The sequence below is a fragment of the Hyperolius riggenbachi genome, chromosome 12, assembly GCF_040937935.1.
Source record: "Hyperolius riggenbachi isolate aHypRig1 chromosome 12, aHypRig1.pri, whole genome shotgun sequence".
Classification (NCBI taxonomy): domain Eukaryota; kingdom Metazoa; phylum Chordata; class Amphibia; order Anura; family Hyperoliidae; genus Hyperolius; species Hyperolius riggenbachi.
In genome coordinates this window covers 98267438-98293169 of record NC_090657.1, presented here as the reverse complement: position 1 = coordinate 98293169, position 25732 = coordinate 98267438, and the positions used below count along the sequence as shown (strand labels likewise).

Sequence of the window (25732 nt, the reverse complement as noted above, 5' to 3'; positions counted from 1 at the left end):
GCACGAATGCAATCATACACAAACAGTGTATGGATGCAGCATGAATGCGCTCATACGCAAACAGTGTATGGATCCAGCAGGAATGCGCTCATACACAAACAGTGTATGGATCCAGCAGGAATGCGCTCATACACAAACAGTGTATGGGTCCAGCAGGAATGCGCTCATACGCAAACAGTGTATGAATCCAGCAGGAATGCGCTCATACACAAACAGTGTATGGATCCAGCACCAATGCGCTCATACACAAACAGTGTATGAATCCAGCACAAATGCGCTCATACGCAAACAGTGTATGGATCCAGCAGGAATGCGATCATACACAAACAGTGTATGGATCCAGCAGGAATGCCCTCATACACAAACAGTGTATGGATCCAGCACGAATGCAATCATACACAAACAGTGTATGGATCCAGCACGAATGCGCTCATACACAAACAGTGTATGGATTCAGCACAAATGCGCTCATACACAAACAGTGTATGGATCCAGCAGGAATGCGCTCATACACAGTGTATGGATCCAGCACGAATGCGCTCATACACAAACAGTGTATGGATCCAGCAGGAATGCGCTCATACACAAACAGTGTATGGATCCAGCACAAATGCGCTCATACACAAACAGTGTATGGATCCAGCAGGAATGCGCTCATACACAAACAGTGTATGGATCCAGCACGAATGCGCTCATACACAAACAGTGTATGAATCCAGCACGAATGCGCTCATACACAAACAGTGTATGGATCCAGCACGAATGCGCTCATACGCAAACAGTGTATGGATCCAGCACAAATGCGCTCATATATAAACAGTGTATGGATCCAGCACGAATGCGCTCATATATAAACAGTGTATGGATCCAGCACAAATGCGCTCATACACAAACAGTGTATGGATCCAGCAGGAATGCGCTCATATATAAACAGTATATGGATCCAGCAGGAATGCGCTCATACACAGTGTATGGATCCAGCAGGAATTCACTCATATAGGAACAGTGTATGGATCCAGCACAAATGCGCTTATACACAAACAGTGTATGGATCCAGCACGAATGCAATCATACACAGTGTATGGATCCAGCACAAATAATCCTACACAAACAGTGTATGGATCCAGCACAAATGCGCTCATATATAAACAGTGTATGGATCCAGCACGAATGCGCTCATATATAAACAGTGTATGGATCCAGCACAAATGCGCTCATACACAAACAGTGTATGGATCCAGCAGGAATGCGCTCATATATAAACAGTATATGGATCCAGCAGGAATGCGCTCATACACAGTGTATGGATCCAGCAGGAATTCACTCATATAGGAACAGTGTATGGATCCAGCACGAATGCGCTCATACACTAACAGTGTATGGATCCAGCACGAATGCAATCATACACAGTGTATGGATCCAGCACAAATAATCCTACACAAACAGTGTATGGATCCAGCACAAATGCGCTCATACATGAACAGTGTAAGGATGCAGCACAAATGCGCTCATACATAAACAGTATATGGATATATGAACAGTGTATGGATCCAGCACAAATACGCTCATACATGAACAGTGTAAGGATGCAGTACAAATGCGCTCATACACAAACTGTATGGTAACAAGAGCATCTTCCACAAGCTCTTGTTGAATATGTTCATAGAGACCCATTGCTGGAATGGAATGGATCAAGCAGGATCTCATTTTTATTTAATTTTTCAATTCAGGTATGTTTTTTTTCTGACCGGTTTTCTGAAAAATAATGCATCAATTTAGAGTTGGAAAATGCAGACTCATTCAAACGGTTGCTTCCTTTTGTGTACACACGTGCAATCGATAATGATGCTCTTTTTGATCATACTGGTTGAACTGTGACAACCTCTCTTGGTTTCCATTTGTTGTTGAATGTCAGGAATCCTAGAAGAATTGACCTGTTTTGTGTGTGGTCACAGAGCTGATGTCACAGCAGTGCTCAGCAATTGGTGACAGTACAGCATGAATGTGAGAGGAGGAGAGAGTAGCAGGATGAGCAGCTGGAGCCCTCCCTTCACATCTCTCCCAGCCCCCCTCTCCCAGACTACCTTCCTGCATCCACGGCCTCCAAGATGCTGGACATTTTCATCCTGATGTTTTTTGCCATTATTGGTCTAGTCCTCCTGTCCTATATTATCTATATACTGTGAGGAACCATGCTGGGGCAAGGGACGCTGTTAACTCTTTGCTTGCAGGTAAGTCTGTCGTCATTCCTCCTATTTCCCCTTCCATCTCCAGTCATTTCAGGCTACAGCCTCCCCCTTACTCTCATGTCTCTGTATTTGCTGTGTTCCTGTTGCTACATGCGACTCTTTTAGATGCACATTCATCATAGGTACAAAGCATCTAGAGCTGAATAGTGACATTGCCCAATGTGTTATTAGCTGTCACAGTCCCTTCAAACAAACTTCTAATTCCTTTGTCACAATAAAATGACCATAATATTTTAATTAGTCTTTATTTTACAAATTTTGTTCGGTTTTCTATAAAATTCTCCAGAAATGTACAGGTTGTTCTTTTCTCTTCAGTACAAGATGAGACAAGGCAGAGCCTGGTGCTTATTAGTGTTACCATTCACACAACCTTGTAGGAGTGGTGCATGCTGGGAGCACATTCTCAATCTAAGGCTGTGCATGCAGGTTAACAGAAAGAATTTAAAGAGAAACCGTAACCAATAATTGAGCTTCATCCCAATCAGTAGCTGATACCCCCTTTACCATGAGAAATCTATTTCTTTTCTCAAACGGATCATCAGGGGGCTCTGTATGGCTGGTTTTGTGGTGAAACCCCTCCCACATGTGATGTCAGCACCTCACAGCTCTGAGGTCCTGACATCACACTGTGGGAGCCTTGTTGCATTGTGGGAAATAACAGCTGTTTACAGCTGTTTCCAACTGCCAAAAAAGCAAGCAGCATCTCCTTCCAGTGACATCACCTGCCAGTAGTAAAGATGTCACCATGTGATAAATGTCAATGTAAGTCAGGAGAGGAAAGATTTTACAACAAGGAAAACATTGACTAAATCATTTATACATAATTATTGTAAAAATTAAGCACTTTTTTTTATTACATTATCTTCACTGGCGTTCCTCTTTAAGCCAATTAAATAAAGATGAGTCCGGCACCATCCACTTAATGCTCTTTTTTCTTTATTGTCAGATCACCGACATCTCCATCTGTTGGAGATGTCGGTGATCTGACAATAAAGAAAAAAGAGCATTAAGTGGATGGTGCCGGACTCATCTTTATTTATACAAGATTGGAATTGCTTGCTGACAACTCCAGATCCAGGCACATCCCACTGTTATTATTAGCTGGAAGTGCGGACTTTCCCTATTTCTTTAAGCCAATTAAGGGGAAACTAAGGTGAAAGGCATATAGTGCCTGACATATTTATTTCCCTTTAAAGTGTACCTGAGATGAGTTAAAATAAGAAATGTATACACACCTCAGTCTTCCTCAGCCTCCTTCAGGCTTATCGGTCCCTTGCCCTCCACCTCCTGGATCTTTTGCTATGGGTCCCGGTAATTCAGTCAGTCGGGGGGGGGGGGGGGGTAATGTGCATGTGTGGTCCTCCGCATGCCCCACATCGCGTTCCCATCACTGAGAGAGTTCTGTACGCTTGCTTACTACTGCACAGGCATAGAACGCTCCCGGCCATGGGAGAGTGACAAGGGAGGGTGCGTGGTCTGACTGCGCCTGTACCGACTGATGGAATTACTGGGACCCATAGCGGAGGGACCAGGTGGCGCAGGAGGACCGAGAGGGACCAATCAGCCTGAAGGGGGCTGGAAGACCCAGGTATGTATACATTTCTTATATTAACACATCTTAGGTACAATTTAAACAATGACATTTCCTGGCAGTCCTGCTGTTCCATAATTTTAGGCCAGGGTTACACTTAGCAGAATCGCATCAGTTCTCCCCATAGCACATAGTGAAAAGCTCATGCGATTCTGCTAAGTTTGACCCTGGCCTTAGCATGCAGATCAGGTGCTCTCTGTGATGATTTGCTCAGCTGCCTGTGCAGGCAGGCAGCTTTTTGACCATTGTGTAGGTTTGCATGCTGCAGGACTCTGGAAAGAAGAGCTTCTGTCAGTTTTGCAGCTTGTGCTTGCAGAGGAATTTGCATACGTTGTCATGCAAATGGCCTGGCCACATTCATTGGAGGCGTGTACTATAAATACTATGTCTTTCCCACAATGCTTGGCTGGTGATAAGGAGTCTTCCTGTGAAACACTCTGGAGAGTGTCAGCCATGCTCTTTGTTTGAAGATCAGCTTAGAGTAATTCCTGGAAACTGTGCTATGCAGATTCCCTAATGCAGTTAGGATTGTTTATCCGTTTGTTTGTTCTGTTGCTGTTGTCCTGTCCCAGCGGTGGTCGACAGGAAATGGTTCTGATCTCTGTTCTTGGAGTATAGCTGGTGCAGCGGTTGCTACCAGCTATCTCTTCTGTTCTGTCTCCTTGGATCGCGCTAGCCACTTTTCGCTAGCGCTGTGGATCCTTCTGTTCTGTCTCCTGGGATCGCGCTAGCCACTTTTTGCTAGCGCTGTGGATCCTTCTGTTCTGTCTCCTGGGATCGCGCTAGCCACTTTTTGCTAGCGCTGTGGATCCTTCTGTTCTGTCTTCTGGGATCGCGCTAGCCACTTTTCGCTAGTGCTGTGGATCCTTCTGTTCTGCTACTCTGTACCTGGATCGCGCTAGCCACTTTTGCTAGTGCTGTGGATCCTATCTCTCGCTTGTCCCTGTTTTCGTGTGTCTGTCTTGTCTGCTACGGACGCTTGCTGGAGGCTCGGTGAGGTAACCGTTAAGCAAGCGTTCGCGTCCTCTGTTTCATGTTTGTCTGTCGATGGTTAGTTAGGCATGCTTGTCTCTATTGTGCTTATCACGTGGAGAGCGCGCATAACCGCGTACACTGTTGCGAATGAGTGCGGTGTTCGCGGTTAGCTAGCGTTTGTTATTTTCCGTATCTCCTCATTGTATGATTTGCTGTGCCTTTGCTACTCTCGTGCTCCGCCTTGCTGTAGCCTTGTGTCACGTCTGGCGATCGCACCTCTCGCGATCGCGTTCCTGTTTCATATCTGCTGTTGTGTGTGCACTGTCGCGGGGTGGCGACTAGGTTGGCGCACACACATACAACCTGTCCCTTAGCTCGTCTCATTCGCAATCGCCTCTCTTGCGATTGCGTTCTGTGCTTCGTACAATTCCTGTCTGGCATTTGTGGAGGTACAGAGGATTGGTTCCTCTGCACTCCCCAGCGCCATCTGCCGACAGGAATTTTCCCTCTACGGGTGCGTAGCACCTTTTACTGGGTGCCTGCAAATATACGCTTGTGGAGGATTTCCGCCGTGTCAGCGCACGCGTTGTGCGCTGATCACGGAGAAAGTTCCGCAATCGTTACACTCTCACTGAAGTTAAACTGGATTAGCCGCATGCTTGTTACCGGTGTGAGCTTCAGAACCTACTGAAGCCAAAGAGATCAGCTGGACACTAGGCAACTGGTATTGTTTAAAGGGAACCCAAGGCGAGAGGGATATGGAGGCTGACATGTTTGTTTAATTTTAAACAATGCACATTGCCTGGCTGTCCTGCTGATCCTTTGCCTCTAATACTTTAAGCCAAAGACCCTGAACAAGCATGCAGATCAGATGTCAATGACAAAATTAGCTGCATGCTTGTTGCAGGTGTGTGATTCAGATACTACTGACCAGAAAGATCAGCAGGGCTGCCAGGCTACTGGTATTGATTAAAAGTAAATAAATATGGCAGCCTTCATAGGTCGCACACCTCGGGTTCCTTTTAATAGAAAATAAATAGTTATTTTAACTCTGATCTCCTGAATACAGTAATTTCCTGGCCAGTCTGTGGATTCAGAACTTTGTGTCCACTGGTCTTGAACAACCATGGTGGTAGAAAGAGACTAATTTGAATGCTTGTACCAGTGAATTGAGGTATTAAAGCTTTTGGAACCAAATAATGACAACATTCTGAGAGCATCTGCCTTTGTAGAGGTAGACACAGGTGCTTTCATGAAATACCTTATGTTATTTCATGGATCACTGCTAAATAAGTGAGGTAATTAATACAAGGATGAAAAAGGGAAAAAAGGGACACAGAGAGCCCAAGAAAATTTATTTATATACTCCAACAAACGGTGCAATAACGAACAGGAGTACACACGGTGCAGTTTTAAGGTCACGATAAGAGGCGCTTATCGTAACCTTAAGACTGCACTGTGTGTACTCCTGTTTGTTATTGCCTGAAGAAGTGGGAATATACCCGCGAAACGCATTGCACTGTTTGTTGGAGTATATAAATAAAATTTCTTGTATCTAAATCTACAGTATCCTGTCTACTTTGGGGAGGTGCATCCACCACCGCCTCCCTAAGAATTGTATAACTTTTAGATATATGCTTTCATTCTTTTGGCGCCTCTGTTCTCTCTACAATACAAGGATGAGTTCAGGGAAAATAATGCTTAAAAAAAAACAGATTATATTGTAGTGAATAGATGACACAGGATAACCATGCATAAAAGGAACCCGAGGTGACAGGGATATGGAGGCTGCCATAATTGTTTCCTTTTAATCAGTCCTGCTGATCTCTAGCTATGATGGTGTCTGAATCACACACCCTAAACAAGTATGCAGCTAAACTTGTCAGATTTTTGTCAGTAACATCTGATTTGCATGCTTGTTCAGGGTATATGGCTAAAGTATTAGAGGCAGTAGATCAGCAGGACAGCCATGCAATATGTATTGTTTAAAAGGAAATAAATATGTCAGCCTCCTTATGTCTCTCACCTGGGGTTCCACACATGGATGTGAAATAATAATATTTGAGTTATTTTTGGCACCTGCTGGCCTGGGCATGAGATGCATCCATAGTAATTATCAGTTCTGCTATTGATAGTATTCAGGGGAAAGAATGAAAAGCTTAGAGATAGTTTATTGCATTTGGTTAGGGTTATAAAGAGCATTGATCGGGCTACTAAAGAGGATCTGTACTAAGAATAATGTCATAAATAAAATTGCTTAGTTTTTACAATATTTAGTCAGTGTTTGCACACGGTAAAATATTTCCAGACCCTTTCCTTCAGGGGCATAACTAGGATCACAACAATATGTGATCTGTCCCATCCCTAGTAATTATAAACTGTCACTAAAAAGGATTGTTTCGGGTGACTATCATCTGTATGCAGCACTAGGCAAATGAAAGGGAGTATTTGACCTTAGTTTAAGGGACTGTACCAGGTTTGTGTCAGGTCACAGAGTTAGTATGAAGAAGCGTCAACAGGAAATACAAAGCAGAAACTTTAACAACATGCTGTACCTAATACACTGGGTGCTGGAATATGGAATGCATACTTAAAGAGACTCCGTAACAAAAATTGCATCCTGTTTTTTATCATCCTAAAAGTTCCAAAAGCTATTCTAATGTGTTCTGGCTTACTGCAGCGCGTTCTACTATCACCATCTCTGTAATAAATCAACTTATCTCTCTCTTGTCAGACTTGTCAGCCTGTGTCTGGAAGGCTGCCAAGTTCTTCAGTGTTGTGGTTCTGTGATGCAGCTCCCCCCTCCAGGCCCCTCTCTGCACACTGCCTGTGTGTTATTTAGATTAGAGCAGCTTCTCTCTGCTCTCTTATCTTTTACAAGCTGGATAAATCCTCCTCTGAGCTGGCTGGGCTTTCACATACTGAGGAATTACATACAGGCAGAGCTGTCTGCACTCTGCAGGAAGAAACAGCCTGACACTTCAGTAGAAGATAGCTGCAGGGGGAAAGAAACACACAAATGATCTCTTGAGAGTCAAAAGGAAGGGTGTATACAGCCTGCTTGTGTATGAATGTATTTTCTATGTGTGGACATACTTTACATCAACCTACTTCCTGTTTTGGTGGCCATTTTGTTTGTTTATAAACAAACTTTTTAAAACTGTTTTTAACCACTTTTAATGCGGCGAGGAGCGGCGAAATTGTGACAGAGGGTAATAGGAGATGTCCCCTAACGCACTGGTGTGTTTACTTTTGTGCGATTTTAACAATACAGATTCTCTTTAATGTGTTTGTAGAAATATGGTACAAAAGCTCAGTTTATTTCTTACACTGGACTGCCATCTAGTGTCTATGGGCAGGATTAACTCACTGATTAACTTAAAGTGGACCTGAACTCTTGCTCAGGACAGAAGGAAAATATAGTGAAATGTACCCTGTATGTATTTAGAAAGTTTACCCTGTTCAATTCCCCCTCATTTGTGTCTAATTACAAGTTATTTTAATTTTAACTTTCCCCTGTGTCACATGACTGCCACAGCAGAGATGGCAGTTAAGCTTACCAGAAAGCACAGGATGTTAACAATATGTCTGCTTCCACGAATAAGGAAGTAAAAACACTGGAGATTTAGCTGTAACAAAGAAATGTTTTTTGTTTAAAGGTTATTATGCTGTTGCGTATATTTTAGCGCAGAGAGGACGTTCTGAATTCAGGTCCATTTTAATTATGAGTGTAGTAGGCCCGCATGTTTTGTAACCCACTGCACATGCTATCCATGCAGTTTAGAAACTTGCATAAGGGTACTACATTTTGTTAAGATGATCACAAATCTTTGATGTGAAAATGTCGTTTTTGCCTTTGCAAAAGTTTAAAAAAAAAAAAAAACATTTTTCACAGTGTGAGTTTTCAGATATAGGACCATAATGAATTTCAGTAAAGCTTTTTTTCACTATTAAAGATTTATTGAAAACACATGAAAGACAATGTAGAACAATAGATGACGTTATCAAACAGCCTATGCAGAGGCAGCAGTAGAATCACTGATAACAGAAAACAAATATATTCAGGCTACATTAATCAAGAGCAGTGTATCAGGAAATGTTAACAATCTAAGTCCAAATCCATACTATAACTGAAAATGACAATGGTGAGTCCAATGGGTAACACAATTCCCTCCAACTCAGGAACCTATTAGGAATGTCTATCAGAGGCAGACCCAGATCCATACAAAGGTCAGGGAATCCAGCAGCAGTGGGAAGCGTATACATTTTGCCTCCAGTGTGCACAGTTAATGCAAATGCAACTTCCATCAATAGACCAAGCAATTCTCTCTCAGAGCCTGTAGCAAGGGTTTCAGTAGCCTCCATTCAGACAGTGTAAATGCAGAAAGATCTCAAAGCAGATGCACTGGACTTTCATTAAATAGTATCTCCTCCTGTCCCCTTGTAGCCCGCATATCCTCCTTTAAGGGAAAAGATGAAAGACAGCTAATAAAGGGCTTGATTCATCAAGCTGCGCTGCTAAAGCAAGTGACAGGCAGCCTATTGGGCCAATCAACAATCGGGGATCACGTCCTAGAAAACCACTGAACCCGCAGGATGAGTGGAGTGACCATTAGTTACAAGGAGTGCGCGTAAGTTACCAGCATTCGCTACACTGCACCACCGCAGCATAGCATGCACTGAACTTGCACTTCTCTCATTAAGCTGCGCTGCTTTAGCTCCGCAGCTTGATGAATCAAGCCCCATGTCTCTTGGTTGATAACCATCCACTGTACGTGGTCTCAAAGCCCTGTGTGCTCGATCAAACCAAATTGTGGAATCAGAGGGGTGCTCCAAAAGGTCATCAAAGATGGCGGTTAAAGCCTGTTGTATTTGGTCTGGGGCCACCAACTGTGGGATACTGTTAACTCGAATGCTGCATTTCCACTTGTGATTGTCAAGGTCCTCTAAGTAACGAGTGCTCTGCCAGCCTCTCGCTGTGCCGATCTGCCATCTGATGGAGTGCAGAAATCCTAGAGTCTTGCTTAGAACCTGCAACCTCCAAGGTAAGCACTCTGCTACCAATTGCTACCACATGGTTGCGAACCTCTGCTATCGCTGGTGTAGGGGGGATTTTATGTTTTCTGCCATAGCTTTTTTTTTCCGTAAGTGTGGGTGGTTTGCAGTGTTTATCACTGATCTGGGAATTTGCCCTCGCCGATGTTTGCGGGGAGGACTGGGAATCTGGGATGCTTGCGTGTCTTTTGGCAGCGCCATCTTTGAGGCCTGTAGGTTGTTCGCTGTGTACGGAATATTTCCGGCACAGTCTTCTGGAGCTGGGTCTGTGAGGGTCCAGGATCAGCTGGGGTGGTCTGCTGTCTGCTGGAACTCCTCATAACAGGGAAGGGTCAGCTGATGGTTGCTAAACTTGAAACTTTGAGTGGACTAAGTGCGGGAGCTGAGGTTCAGGAGGCCATCTCCTTGCAGAACCAAGCCATGCCTCACTCTTTTATTTTCAAGTTGCATGAAGCTTGTACTATGACGTTTCGAGATAACCATCTTTTTCTTAAGTTGCAGTGCTTTTGACATGTACAATGTAACGCTACCACTTGCAGCTATTTATCATGATAATTGAATGTAAATACAAAAAAATCACAGCAGCGGAATCCAAGCTGCTGCATCCCACTTGACCTCTCCATTTGCGGACCTGATGGGCAGAGGCTGCCTTAGAGTATGCGGGGCCTGGGGCGAGTGTCACATGCGGGGCCTAGAGCCATAAGTGTAGGCCATATACCGTATCGCCACGTTCATGGGCTTGTCCGCCTTTAATGCAGTATTCCTTATTATTATTGTTTGAAAACAGTTATGTCATGTAAAGGCCACTAAGCCAACCAATATAAAAACAAACATTTGCATGGTGGTTTTAAGTGTGGGGGTGGGGGAGCTCATGCTTTAATTAATTTGGAAATTCGATGGTTCATGTTTCACAAAATTCACATTGTTGTAGTAACTTTTGTCTTGCAAAATTCAGCAATCATGAGGCCCCCAACATGACCAACTCAGCAATCATGAGGCCCCCAACAAGACAAATTCAGCAATCATGAGGCCCCCAACAAGACAAATTCAGCAATCATGAGGCCCCCAACAAGACAAATTCAGTGATCTTGAGGCCCCCAACAAATCATGAGGCCCCCAACAAGACAAATTCAGTAACCATGAGGCCCCCAACAAGACAAATTCAGCAGTCATGAGGCACATAAATAGACAGCATTTCACATAAATAGGCAGAATGCCCCCTTAATATGGTATTCACCTCTCACCTGGCAGCAGTTCCCCAAACTCAATCTGACAGCAGTGGTTCCCCAAAAATAGGTAGCCCCAGGTCTATAGGTATCCCCAGAATAGGTGGCCAGCGGTATAGATGTCCCCAGAATAGGTGGCCAGCTGTATAGATGTCCCCAGAACAGGTAGCCAGGGGTAGAGATGTCCCGAGAACAGGTAGCCAGGAGTATATGTGCCCAGTATATGTAGTCAGGGGTATATGTCCCCAGTATATATAGCCAGAGGTATATGTGCCCAGTATATGTAGTCAGGAGTATATGTCCCCAGTATATGTTGCCAGGGGTATATGTGCCCAGTATAGGCAGGGGTATATGTGCCCAGTATATGTAGGCAGGGGTATATGTGCCCAGTATATGTAGCCAGGGGTATATGTACCCAGTATATGTAGGCAGGGGTATATGTCCCAAGTATATGTAGTCGGGGGTATATGTCCCAGAATAGGTAGCCAGGTGTGCCCCCAGCAGGAGGAGAGCAGCGCAGAGAAGAGGGAGAGCTGTGGGGACAGCGGGGAAGGGCGGACGTCTCCTCCCCTTCCTTCACCTTAGTGCTCTCCCTCCCTCGCTCTCCCCTCCAGAACTAATGTGCGGTGGCTGGCAGGCAGCGGGCAGAACTTACCTCCGTCTCGATGCAGGGCCGGGCGGGATGGATTTGCCGCTACTCTGGTCTGGTCCAGACCAGAGAAGCGGCACCAGAACTTATGGCGCTGGAGTGAGACGGAAGGTAAGTTCCGCCCACTGCCAGCCACCCGCACATTACTTCTGGAGGAGAGAGCGAGGGAGGGAAAGCACTAAGGTGAGGGAAGGGGGGGGAGATGGCCCCCCTTCTCTGCCGCTGCCCACAGCTCTCCTTCCACTGTGCTGCTCTCCTCCTGCTGGCCGCACGAGCACGCGGCCGGGAAGGGGGGGGGGCAGCGGGCGGTCAGGTGGCGCGGGGCCTCTTCAAGCGCGGGGCCTGGGGCGTTTGCCCCAGTTGCCCCCCCCCCCCCCAAAGGCCGGCTCTGTGATGGGAAACTGAACTATTAACATGCAAATGCGGAGGGTGGGCAATGATCACCACACCTCCATCCTGCTCCAATAATGGCAAAGAAGCCAGGAGGTGTATCTCTCCACCAGCCTCCGTTATTAGACCGGGATAGGAAACTGAACTGTTAACATGCAAATGCGTAGGACAGGGGTTGATTACCACACCTCTTTTCTGCTCTAATGATGGCAAAGAAAATGGCGAATGGAGGGGCTATACAGACACAGCCACGGAACTGAGCCGGGCACAAGCAAGTGGCATGGTCACAGATCTGGCCATCCCCCTGAGCCACAAGAGACCAATATAACCATATATTCGCCATGACAACTACAAGGGTAGCAAGCATATCAGACAATAAACGTGTTATGCCAGCAAATAAGTAGAAAGGAGGTGCACAGGACCGCCAACCAGGTCACTCCAGAGTGCTCAAAGCCCAAAAAGCAATATCACACGGCTTGTTGCTGAAGAGATAGGAGCGGCTGGGCACATCCAGTAAAACAGACCTTTAGGCCTGGAACCCACTGCAAACCGCAAACGCTAAACGCAACCGCTAGCGTTTTGCCTGAGCGGTTTGCAAGCTGATTCATGCGAGTTTTCGGTCGCGTTTTGCAACAGTGTATTTTTTTCCTCAGCGGTTGTGTAGCGTTTTGCGTTTCGCGTTTTTATCCTGATTGGTCCTGTGAATAATTTTTAATTTTGTTACAGTGTGCTGAACCGCAAAACGCTAGCAGAACCGCTCAGTTTAGGTTTTGCTGAGCGTTTCTGCTAGCGTTTCAATACTTTGCATTGAAGCGCTAACGCTCCCAAAATGCTGCATGTCCTGCGTTTGCGTTTCTGAGAAACGCAAACGCTCCTGTGGAAGTTGCCCCATCCATTAACATTAGCCCAGCGTTTTGGCAAACTGCTAGCGTATCGCAGTGCTGCCAAAACGCTGCCAAAAGCGCTCCTGTGGGTTCCAGCCCTAATTGAAGATTTGATTAAAAGTTCAGCACATACACACAGGCAAAAGTCAGCTGGGAGAGAGAGGATTAAGCATGCAAGAGATTGTCGAAACGTGTTATAAACGTGTTATGAAACGTAATAAATTATCGAAAATGAAAAAGTTTCTAGCTTACTTTATAGTTAATCTCATGTACTCTGAAAGATAAGGAAGATTTATGCAGAAATATGCATATTCTATGTTGCTCAACACTGGAGAGATTGTGTCCCAATTCTGCTACCCAGTGAGTAAAATATGACAAGGTTGGGTCAACCTGGGAGTTGAGTAGCACATAAATGATGGATAGGTCTCCTTAAGTGGCTTTTCCCCTTTACATAAAAATTAGATGGTGTCCATAACTGTGATGGACGTGCCCTCAAATCTACCAGGAAGTAACATAGCTAGCAATACGTCCACCAGTAAAGATCTGGTCTACCCTTAACTCCTCTATCGGTAACCAATTTCCCCAATCACACATTTTAGCAAAAAAAAAAAAAAGATCCACTAGGTTACCCCTTATCCTACCAAGAGCACCCATGTGATCTTGTTTAAAGCCCGGATGTGTTGCTATAGGACTCAAGGGGGATAGCCGAGGAGACACATCTCTCATTTCTTCATTCACTGAAGTTAATCGATATCGAATGTTCAGTTTGAGGTAATGGATTATTAAGTGTGCGTTAAAAGTATCAAAATATGCACGTTTGCATACTGTCTCCCAAGCAAAATATCTCCAGTACAGAGCTGTCGGTATTCCTGTCCTCTGAATCAAATGAATGGGCAGTGCCTTTACGCAAATGCTGCGTTTTTATCCTTATTTTATGGATCATCTTCACAGCACTTTGGCGATATGTTGCTTCCAGGATCGCTTTTCCATGTCCCCTGTGTGACGCTGCCAGAAGTCACCGAAAGCTACAAAATGCTTTTCTGCATGCTTGCAGAAAAAGCATTTGAGTGAAATGCTGGGTGGCCGGTTTAGACACCTGTCTGATCCGATATTTTACACACTTTGGTCAGATCTATATTAACGAAGATAAACATGGGCATTTTTCATTTTCTTGCAATCAATTCTTTTTTGTTCATTTTTATGGGATTTATTATAAAGACTAGTCAGCTTTATTTTAGGTGGAACTGAAAACAAAGTACCAATGTGGCCCATGTAAAGGAAGTCAGATCAAACTTTCTGAATTAAACTGTGAAATATATTCAACTAGCAAAAGGGGACTGTGTGCCATATGTACATAAAGAGTTGATTTGGCTGAAGCATATTTATAACAAAAGAAAGTGCCACAAAAAGTTTCAAAACGTGAGGCTGTTGGATTGCATTCATTATTCTGAAATTAAGTGATTTCTGTATAGAGATGGCCCGAACGGTTCGACCGCGAACTTATTCGCGCGAACTTCGGTGGTTCGCGTTCGCGGTGAACCACAAACTATATGCGAGTTCGACTCGCCTCCTATACTACATCGTTAGGGTCAACTTTGACCCTATACATCACAGTCAGCAGACACAGGGTAGCCAATCAGGCTACACTCCCTCCTGGAGCCCCCCCCCCCCCCCCCCTTATAAAACGCAGGCAGCGTCAGCCTTTTCACTCACTTGTGTGGCTGCAGTAATTAGAGAAGGGAGAGAACCTGCTGACATAGGGAAAGCTTAGTTAGGCTCTTGTGTTAAGCTTGTTAGGCGGCTCCTTCTTGCTGATACTTATTGCTAAAAAGCATTCCTCAGCTCTTTTGAGAGCTAATGTTGTTCTTGTGATCTATTTTTTTTTTGTGTGTGTGGACACTTGTGTTGCATATACAGCCCTGTCGGACCTTGGCCCCTTGGTAATTCCTACTATGCCACTGCCAGGCCCAGCACATTCACTGACTACCTGTGTGTGTAACAGCTGCACATTTATAATACCAATCACTGCATACCCACCTGTTCAGTGCACCTACCTACGTACGTGCGCGCACGCAGTGTTATATACCACCAGTCGCTGCACCTGTTCACGGTACCTGTGTGTGTGACAGCTACACATTGTATAGATACCAGTCACTGCATATCTGTTCACTGCACCTGTGTGACTGCACATTGTATTAGTCAAGTAAGTGCATACCTTTCGCTTTATCCCCCTCAATATGGGCAAAACAGGCAGAGGCAGGCCACCCGGCAGGTCTGTTCGAGGTCGCGCTGTCGTGATTTTGTGCGGCCCCGGACCAAAGTACAGTGTTCAGAAGGCGTGTGCCATCAACCCCCAAGATTGTCAGGAAGTAGTTGACTATTTAACACAGAACACCTCATCTTCTTCAGCTTCTGCACGGAAGCGTGACATATCTTCCTCCTCCTGCTCTGATTCTGGCACCCCACTTAACACTCAGTCGGCCGCCACCACCAAAGTGCCATCACCCAGGGCTCAGCGGTGTGGAAATTTTTTTCTGTGCCTGCCTCAGATGAGAGCAATGCCATCTTTACTCTCTGCCACCAAAAACTGAGCCGTGGAAAGACCAAGACCTGCGTAGGGAAAACTTCCTTATGGAGGCACATGATGACAAAGCACAAACTGCAATGGGATGACCACCTGAGGAAAAGCGCACACAAAAGCAAAGCCACACACCGCAGTGGAAGATACCAGGCCGCAATTATTTCTCAAAAAAGGCGATACTCAAACTGTACCGTGATGTTGAAAGGCAAGTTGTGTCATCTCTGGCACACAGCATTAAGTCAAGGGTCCATCTGACCACATGGTCTGCAAAGCACAGTCAGGCCAACCGAAAGACTAAGTCAGTCCTCACGCACAGCATCTCTGCCTGCACGCCGTGTGATTGCCTGCCCCAAGACTAAGTCGCTCCCCACACAGCATCTCTGCCTGCAGGCCGCTTGACTTCCTTCTCCGCCACCACCAACAGGGTCCAGGACTCCAGGCGGATTCCTGAATTTTTAAAGCCGCTGCTAGAATAATTTTTCTGCCGCGGTGAAGGGGCTTGCGTATCACAATGAAGCAATGACCGACGGCTATATGAGTGTCTCGGGGGGAGGGGGGGGGGGGGCACACCCAAGATAATAAGGTTGTTGCTTCATTGTGGACAGACCAAATTCGATCAGCTGGACAGTCACTGTTCTGTCATTGAGCTACCTCAGCCCGGCGACCATATGGGCTGGAAAGCCGCCATCACCTGCACTCTCGTCATGGTACGTACCAGTCCAGCACGGCCTTTACTACACAAACAGCTGTGTGCGGTGCATTACACAGTGAGTTTGGTCTTTCAGTGTGAAGCAGTACACTACTACAATTACAATACCTGATTGATGTATACACATGCAAGATGTTTTAAAGCACTTTAGGCCTCCAATTTAGCATGCAATGTGATTTCTGCCCTTAAAACGCTGCTGTGCGTCAAATCCAGATTTTTCCCGGGGACTTTTGGTGTGTATCCCACTCCTCCATGCAAAAACTCAGATGTTAGATCCCTTAAAACATCTTTTCCATCACTTTTGTGGCCAGCAAAAATTGTCTCTAGTTTTCAAAGTTCGTCTCCCCATTGAAGTCTATTGCGGTTCAAAAAGTTTGCGCGAACCAAACTTTTTGCGGAGGTTCGCATTCAAGGTTCGCGAACCTAAAATCGGAGGTTCGAGCCATCTCTATTTCTGTACTGGACTCAAGAATTGCTATTACATCACGGAGAGGTTTCTGGGGGAGATAGCAGACCAAGTGCGGTTCTTAGCTGATAAGTGTTTTTAGTTGTATTCAGTGGCAGTCATTCCATATTGTACCAAAGAATGGCAACATTGCTGTATATTAAGACCGTATAGAATGTTGTTGCAGCCTGCACCTGGCCGCTTAGTATTACTATTGTTCTGTTATTTTTTATATGAAAATATGACAAGTAGAGTAGTTATATTATAAGCTAGGTAGTGGGAAAACATAAACAGGATATACCTGTTTTCAAGGACATTTAGGTATTAGCAACTCAACTGAGAAGCAAATATACAGAAAGTGATAGTGAACGTATTACTGGTTGAGCCAGGTTTGACATAGAAGTAAGTATGGTGCATATATAAAGAGGACAGAAGCTACCTCATAATTGGCACTTGTAATGCAGTCAGGAACTGTAGGGCTGGGTACTTCTGGCACAACAAGCAAGTCAGTACTGTGGCATTTGCATGCAGGGCCGGCCTTAGGTGCCCTGAGCGAAACCTGATTTTTGTCCCCCCCCCCCCCCCCTTCATCCTCTTCCCACATGCGCACACACGCAAGCACGCACGCACACACACAGGCACATATGCAATTCACCTTTTCTCCTGAGATATCTCCTAGGACAGTGGTTCTCAAACTTTTTGACGTTGTGACACATCACGCCAAATGCTCAGATCTCCGTGACACATCTCATATGTATAATAGAAAAAATACTATTAAAAACCACGAATAGATGGAAAGAGTGCATTATCCTTAATGCACTTAAAAATGAAGGCTACAACCTTTCGGAAATATTAATAAAAACAATCAGAGGAACAGTTAGCCCCCCCCTTTTAGAATGATAGCACAGCACCGAAATTTGCACCACACGTTCTAGCCGCAGTGCGCCCCCCCAAAAAACGCCATCAGACTCGGTATAGGTAGGTAGCTAGGTATAGGTGCCCCCAGTATAGGATCTCATGTGTAGGTGCCCTCAATATAGGTTGCCAAGCACAGGTACCACCAGTATAGGAAGTCAGTTGAAGGTCTCCATCCCCTCCCTAGGTAGCCGGGCGTAGGTGCCTTCAGTATAGGTAGCCAGGTGTTGGTGCCCTCAGTAAAGGTAGCCAGCTATATGTGCCACCAGTATAGGAAATAAGGTGTAGGTGCCCTCAGTATAGGCAATCAGCTATAGGCGCCCCCTTGGAAGCCGGCGCTCTGAGCGACCGCTCCGGTCGCTCAGGTCAAAGGCCGGCTATGTGTGCACTGAACCAGGGCATTTGGGAAAAAACAGCATACATAAAAACGGATTCAGCAGTGTCATGCAGTGCAGTCACATTTTCTACTTCCTGAACACTAGTGGAAACAATATAATGTGAGCCAAAGTCAAATAATGAAATAGTTATGTAGAGGATATGCAATGAGATTGTGCAATATCTGATTAATCCAATATGTACAATATGGCAAAATGCCCTAGGATTATCTGCCTCGTTATCAGCCATTCCCCAAGGACAACCATGGAAGCCTCACAAAACGCTTTGTGGAAAGCCATAGTGTGTAATGAATTCCAGATTTCACAGTGTGCAAAGTTTTTTCTTTTTAAATTATACTATTTCATTTCTACAGAGCTGATATATTCCAGAAGACTTTGCACAGAACATTGAATGGGGGATTCAGTTCCCTCTTCCACAGACATTCACAATCTTAGGTCTCTTCTGCAGTCATATACATTCTACAGCCAACTTGTGTGGGGACCAATTAAGTTAATTATGTATTTTATTTGTGGTTTCCCCCCGCGTAAACCAGGGGAACATACTATATGTTTACAGTTTACTACATGGTAAAACAACCTAATTTTCAGAGCTTCACGGTGGAGGAGTATGATACATTTTATTTTTATATTGCTCATATGACTACGGTATGCTCCCTTCTGTATCATCTTACCATATCACAGCAACAGCCAGGGGTGTGACTATCACTCCCGCAACTCTCCCCAGTTGTGGCGGAACCAAGGACTGACTCCCAAGCTAGACCCGGAGCTCCAGGCCCCTTCTGCCAGCCTCTGATGCAGTTACTAGGTTGGGAGTAGCCACACTAATTACACACTCTATTCTGTCTAGATATCAACAATAGTAGCGTCTCTTCAGAGATCTGAGTTCAGTTCCTGTGTATGCTGAATAATAGGGTAGCGGGACAGTGAATGACTTTGGTAAAGTCTTTATTCACGGCAATATAAATAATTAATATATACAGAAAATTATTAAAATCAACAATTATTGAGACATGAGATAACACAGTATGAAAATAAAGGGGAGGAAAAAATACTTAGTTCTTGGAAAGATGTCCTTTTGTGGGAAAACGTGTAAAGTTCTTGGTTTCAATCAAAGTTCAGAGTTCAGACCAGGTGGATGCCAGCATATCCTCAAGCTGGCACAGATGAAATCAGGATGATGTTTCAGGATGGAGGACACTGAGTTTGTCTCCTCTGCCATTCTTATGCCGCTGATCCAGTAGGAGGGATTGAGGGCGGGGGCCACACACCCCCTTAGAATATGAGATGAGTCCTCCCCTTGTCCTGGGGACCAGAAATCATATCTAACCATATATGGGCTCTATCTCACAGAACCGTACAGGTCAGGGCAGATTTACTAACATTTTCAGGTCTGTCTCGATTTACCCAGCAGCCTGATACCAAACATGAGGGGTGGGACCCCTGTGGTATCATCAGGGCACTTTCGAACTGCCTAACTGGCAGTCTTTACCTCAGAATGTTCTGAAACTTCTTCAGAACCAGCGCCAGATAGGGCCAAGCATGCTCTGTTAGTTTGGAGGGTCTGCCAGCCTGGCAACACAGAAAATATGACACATATAGCAGTTTATGGAATATGAGATACCTCTGGGATTTATAGCAGGTCATTCCCAGGCAAAGGCTCTTTGAAGTTTGGGGGCAGCCAGCTACGTGTCAGCTCCCCTGCTGGGAGGGAGCCAGAGTGTCTGACTTTTCCCCCAACTAGATTGCTTCTGGCATCGTGCTTATCAACTATACCTGATGGATGGACCATCAGCACAGCTTGAAGCCAGGGACACTCTGCAGCAGGCTAGTGCCCTTTTGGTGGAAGGAGGGAAAGAGAAAAAAAAAAACCAAAAAACCCAGTTCTGATTCTTGTAATGGCTGCACAAATTTAGCCAGAAAACGATCAGAAATTGGACTGCGCGGATCCTTCCAATTCACCCACGTTTCTCACGGCTGTTCCGTGACACTGGGTACTCTCTGAAAGTAGCTATTTTTGGTAAATGACAATTGTGCACAACACTGTATCTGTATCACACTTCTTACGGTTAGGTTATGTTTACAAGGGATTGAACCCTCTGGCACCCACCGCTGCTGTCTCCATCCGCACCCAGACGCCACCAAAGATGCCATCGGTATGATTTTTTGAACTGTCACATGACTTTTTGTATACTACCATATCCTGCTGATGCCCTGAATTTGCATCTCTGTGTCACATACTGCACAATAAATACTATAGTGCCAGACTTCTTTTTTCTATGCCTCACAGTTCATTAATCTAGTGTGTGTACACAACTTTAGGTCATACTGCAAGATATTTCTGGCAATTCTGTGGCATTTAACTGCTTTATCAAAATGCTACAGCACTGTAAACTCCATTGTTCTCTTAAGGTGCCCATACATCAAGCAATGTATGGGCAGATCGACCAAGAGAAAGATCTCTCTCTGATCGAATCTGATCTTTTGCTTGCCTGACGCTGTCCCCCAGTTATTGAACATTTTAATAATTATCTAATCGGATGGTCAATAAGCCGCCAACTCAATAAATGTATGGCCACCTTGAGAGGTTAATTTATGCCACAAGCTTAGCTGGCTTTTGTAAAAGTCCTGCTGCAGATGTCTTTGGATAAGCCAGCCGGTACCAGATTTGTAGTGCAACTAGCCTCCAAAAGAACAATGAAGGTTATGATGTCCTAGCGTTACTGCCATGACTCACTTGTTGCGTGAACTAGCTCTAAGGATTTCCACTAAGTCTGAATACGTAGCGTTTCTCCTCATGCAAGTTGGACAGGGTAATGATACCTATTCAGACAATAACTTGCCATCCCATTCACAAGCGGTGCGATTCTGGATGGAAGGCAACAGTTTTCCATAGCACGCATCCACTTCCCTTTAGCCGTGCATGGCTATTGCGATTCCACTGTGGCTTTGCAGCAGCTTGGGTGTCATGTCCAATTCGGAAACTGACATGGCTCCGAGTGGAAATAGGCCCTTACTCCTGTAAACGCACTAATCAATAGCATTTTTTAGTGCTTCCAGTGTGAATGGGGCTTCACAGCTCTCATATGACCTACATGCCTTATATAACTAACCGGTATTTATTATAATTATCAATTTATAAAGCACCAACATATTCCGTTGTGCTGTGCAAACTAAGTAATAAACATGGGGTACATAATAATACAGACAATGGTGTACACCAAATATAGACATAGGTACATAATACAGTACAGATTTGGTAGACTTAAGTTATTACGGTGATAGATGTAAAATTGAACAAATGTACAGTAAATTCAAAGACACAAGACGGAGAGAGCACAGCCCTTGCGATCTTACAATCTAAAGGAATAGGGAGGAAACGAGGTGGGAGTAGTATACAGACAGTGGGCCTGATCCAATGCGCTCTTTCTTCCAAGTTTTCTGATAGGAAATAATGTTCATCTTCTGATTAAGTTAACTTTTCAGGACCCTGCAACTGAAAAGTACCAAAAAGTAGATGAAAGTGTACTGTCATTACTGTACATTATTTTGAGCATTTTCTTGTTTGATGTTGGCTTAAAAGGCATTTTATTGATGAGATTTGAAAATAGGAGGAGAAAACTTAGGAGTAAAAAATGAATTAGATCAGGCCCAGTGTGTTTTTAGGTTATATATTATATCTAGTAGGGAGCACAACTTAATCAAAGGTTGAAGGGGAGTGGCCTAAGTTAGAGCGTGCGCTTGTCAGTAAATGTGAGTTTTAAGGGTGCGGTACATATGTTTTATATATATCTCTGCCAATATGCCATTATTTATGTGTAAATTTCACAGCATGCCGTGAAGTGTAATTTTACTTATGTAAAATGATAGATTATAGGATTAACACAATACAAGCGATGAGTTGTAGAGAAATGACTGTAATTGAATTCTTCTAGCAGCAGGGGGTTAATTCATGGGAGAAAACTAAATACACTCCAGCACTTACTCAGAACAAGGAGAAAGGATATTATAGTAATAATTACACAAATAATAACCCAGGAAGATTTGTTCCATATAATTAACCGATTTAAAAGCAAACAGATCTGAATTGTATAAAACTAACCATTTTCACAGGATTATTATGTTGTAGTTCTTGTCTTCTTTTCTAAATACCATAAATGTCCTCTTTAAATATGCATAATTGTTCAGATAGATGGGACTGCCCCATGGCAAGAATGTATACTGTACTGACAGATGTACTTTTGTTCTATGGGACCTCCTTGTTATCTCATAGCTAACCTTTTGCTCTCTATCACTCTCTGGGTAAGAGGAATATTACTCATTAACACAATTATGGGGGCAATACATCTGTCAATTTTGCGGCCGATCGACCATCCGCTTCGGTAATTATTATTAAACCGGGCAACAGGCTTTCCCCATCAACGATTCAACCGTTTTTGGACCGAAATCGGCCAAATATATTGATGAAACATGCTGGGAAATCTTGGGCCAACGTGGTCAATGGAGTGTGCAGCAGTAACAGCGTGCGATATTGGGACAAGAAAATTCCTGCAGTCTTTTGTAAAGATTCTCTGTTTTATACAATACTACTAGCTGTTTATGTAAAGGATGTTTATAAGAAAGAATATTGCATGAGTTTCCATGTACAAAGGGTTAACCTCTTGAGGACCAGTGGTTTATACCCCCTAGTGACCAGGCCATTTTTTACAGTTCAGCACTTCGCCACTATAACAATCTATTGCTCGGTCATACAATGAATTTTACCTCCTTTTCTTGCCACTAATAGAGCATTCTTTTGATGAACTCTGATTGCTGCTGCGATTTTTTTTTTAAATTAATTAAAATTGAATATTTTTTTTTAAATAAAAATCTCCATTTCTTTTAATTTACCCTTCCCCCTAAATTGGCCCTAGACTGTGATCCATACAGTACACATACATATAAGCATCAGCCTATGTATGTGATTAGATTGGGAGCCGTTAGGAGGGACAGTTAAGTGACAGAGCTGTCCCCTGTACAGCGCTGCGCTAGATTGCAGCGATGTACACATGTTTATTGCCTTTCTTTTCCTTATTTAAGCCTGCCAGCTCCAATCACGGCTGGCAGGCTGATGACGGATCCCTGCTTTGTTTACTAGCAAGGAACACGTGACTCCGCTCTTTGACGCCAATTGGCATTAGGTGGTCCCCAGAGAGCAACGCCCCATCACCGATCGTTGTTAGCAGGTTAATATGGATATCCAGTGGCGTAGCTAAGGAGCTGTGGACCCCGATGCAAGTTTTACATTGGGCCCCCCTAAGCACTCTATACATAACAATTGATACGGCACACCAAAACCTGCCAATGGCAACTACAGTGTCAGAGGTGCAAGAAGGGGATGGGGAACAGCTTGTTAATGATTACTACTATTCAAAGTATCTATAAAAAGTGATTATTATGAACACAGGACCAATAGAGAGCTAATACTGCAATTGAGGCAGGGCCCTTTAGGGGCCCCTCTGGCCCAAAGGCCCCGATGCGGTTACAACCTCTGCAACCCCTATTGCTACGCCTCTGTGGATATCTGCTGTGTTTGATTGCATCCCTTTTAGTTAGGCGGTTGGGAGCTGGTTAATATGGATATCTGCTGTGCTTGATTGCATCATTTTTAGCACTTCCCTCCCTCCAGCCTATATAATGTATTTAGGGGATAAGCACAATCTTCTCCAATAACCACTTGTCACTGGTATACTGGATCACTAAGCCACACCAACAGCCAAGTGTAGTTTCCTTCATACTGTGCCTGCTGGAAGCCGGACCATCGGAAGCCACTCCGCGATTTTGGGCTGGTTAGGTAGGCCCAGTAATAAAAGTACAAGGCGATCATAGGAAAGGGGCACAATGATGATGGGCATACAATCATGTAGAATACACTAGGGAAGGAAGGACCCTGCCAAAGGCTTACAATCTACAGTTTGTTCTCCACAGTATCAAGCTTAATTTGGACAGCTAACACTAATGGTGCACATACATGTGGATTATTAAAGTGCACCAGCCTTGACAGAAATTTGAGTACTGCCATGGCATCGCATATTAAAGAGGAACTATTAGCTAAAAAATGCCCCCGCCCAAAACACATATGTAATTAGATAAATACTTGCTCTACTTACATAACAGATGTTGTTGTAGTGACCACGTTTTGATTTCTGTGATTTCTGTCATGTAAAATTAGATGACTCCTGTTGCTGGCAGGGGCCATCTTGTGTGCTCTGGCTGGATCCTCCCCCCCCCCCCCTGCATCCCCCTCCTCCCCGCACTGTTTCTGTGCACAGCGGGGAGGAATAAATGCAGCAACCACAGACTCACCTGCTATCCAAGCTCTGCCATTCCCATCTATTGTTTGCACTACCACCGGAGGCAGTGCAGAGAGTATAAAAGGATACTGCAGTGCCTGGAACCATTATTCAGGGACTCTGTGTGTGCCGCCTTTATCCTTCCCCGATGTTCAGTGCAGGGAAGAGAGAGAATCCGGCAGCTGTGGGCAGCAGAAGGGCTGAGGGGGGTCGCGGACATGCTACTGGAGGAGGGGGGCAGAGGACAGTGACAGTAGATTGCCTCTGGCCCCCCTCCCTGCTCTCTTACCGCGGCTGGACCACGGAGAGAAGGGGAGACCAAGGCGGCCAATCAAAGAGCAGAGGTGTGAGTGACAGGGGCATCAGCCAATCAGACTGATTCAGCATGCCTGTCACTTCTCTTCTGCGGACGTGCGGACGCTCTTAGAGCCTGGGGGCATAGATAGAGAAACTGCACATAAAAAAAATTAAGAATGATTTTAAACTTTTCAATTGCCTGATTAACATCCTTTTTACTAATATATCAGCCTGCAGTGTAGAACTAATTGTGTATTTACTGCTAACAGTTACTCTTTGAGCAAAGTTGGTAGGTCCCTGCCTGTTTTACCAGTTATTTGCTTTAATTGCTCAGTGAGTCATTAAACTAACTGCAGCAAATACATAGTCACTCACATGAAGAATAAATCCACAACATGAGCAAAAAAAAACCTGGAAAATGGCATCTTGCAAAATAAGTCAATAACTGTAGCACCAATTTTTTGATTATGGTATTTGCTGTAAGTATGTAAACATGCAGAACTGTGATTGACTATTGACTGAGTTGCATATTTAGCTTCTGTCTGACTGACTGGCTTCTGTTTATCTTATTTGTTCAGGTGAATGGATGTGCTGACACCACTAAGCCAAGGTTCTGGAACAGGAAGCTCTTTAACCTATGGTATACCAGAGGAGTGCCTTTGCAGGCAAAAACAACTATGGGATACTGAAGAATGTTATCAAGGAGCTGTTCAGGAGAAACCTCCAGGAGAAGGCAGAAACACCTTTGTAAAAGATATTACAATTAAAATGTATATTCGTTAAGTACACTGACTCAATTATGCAAAATAAATGTGTTTGCAAATAAATGTCAATATTAGTTCTCGCTTTGGAGAAGATTAAACCTTCTATGTTTGCAGATGACAAAACATTTTGTAGTGCAATATAAATAATAGAGGATGTCCCAAGAAGATAGTACTATCTACTACTGGGCACCCCACTGGGGGGTGTCACAGGTAGAAGGGTCAGTCAGGCCGGGTCGGCAACACATGAGCAGATAAAGTACAGAGACAGAAGGCTGATT

The 25732-nt window shown here is 44.4% G+C and overlaps 1 long non-coding RNA gene across 1 annotated transcript; it reads left to right on the top strand.

Moving 5' to 3' along the window:
- The first annotated feature begins 2041 nt into the window (after window positions 1–2041).
- Window positions 2042–25517, top strand: LOC137541688 (uncharacterized). Its single transcript, XR_011025254.1, has 2 exons — window positions 2042–2231; window positions 25269–25517. It is a non-coding gene; the product is annotated as an uncharacterized lncRNA (long non-coding RNA).
- Window positions 25518–25732: the final 215 nt, after the last annotated feature.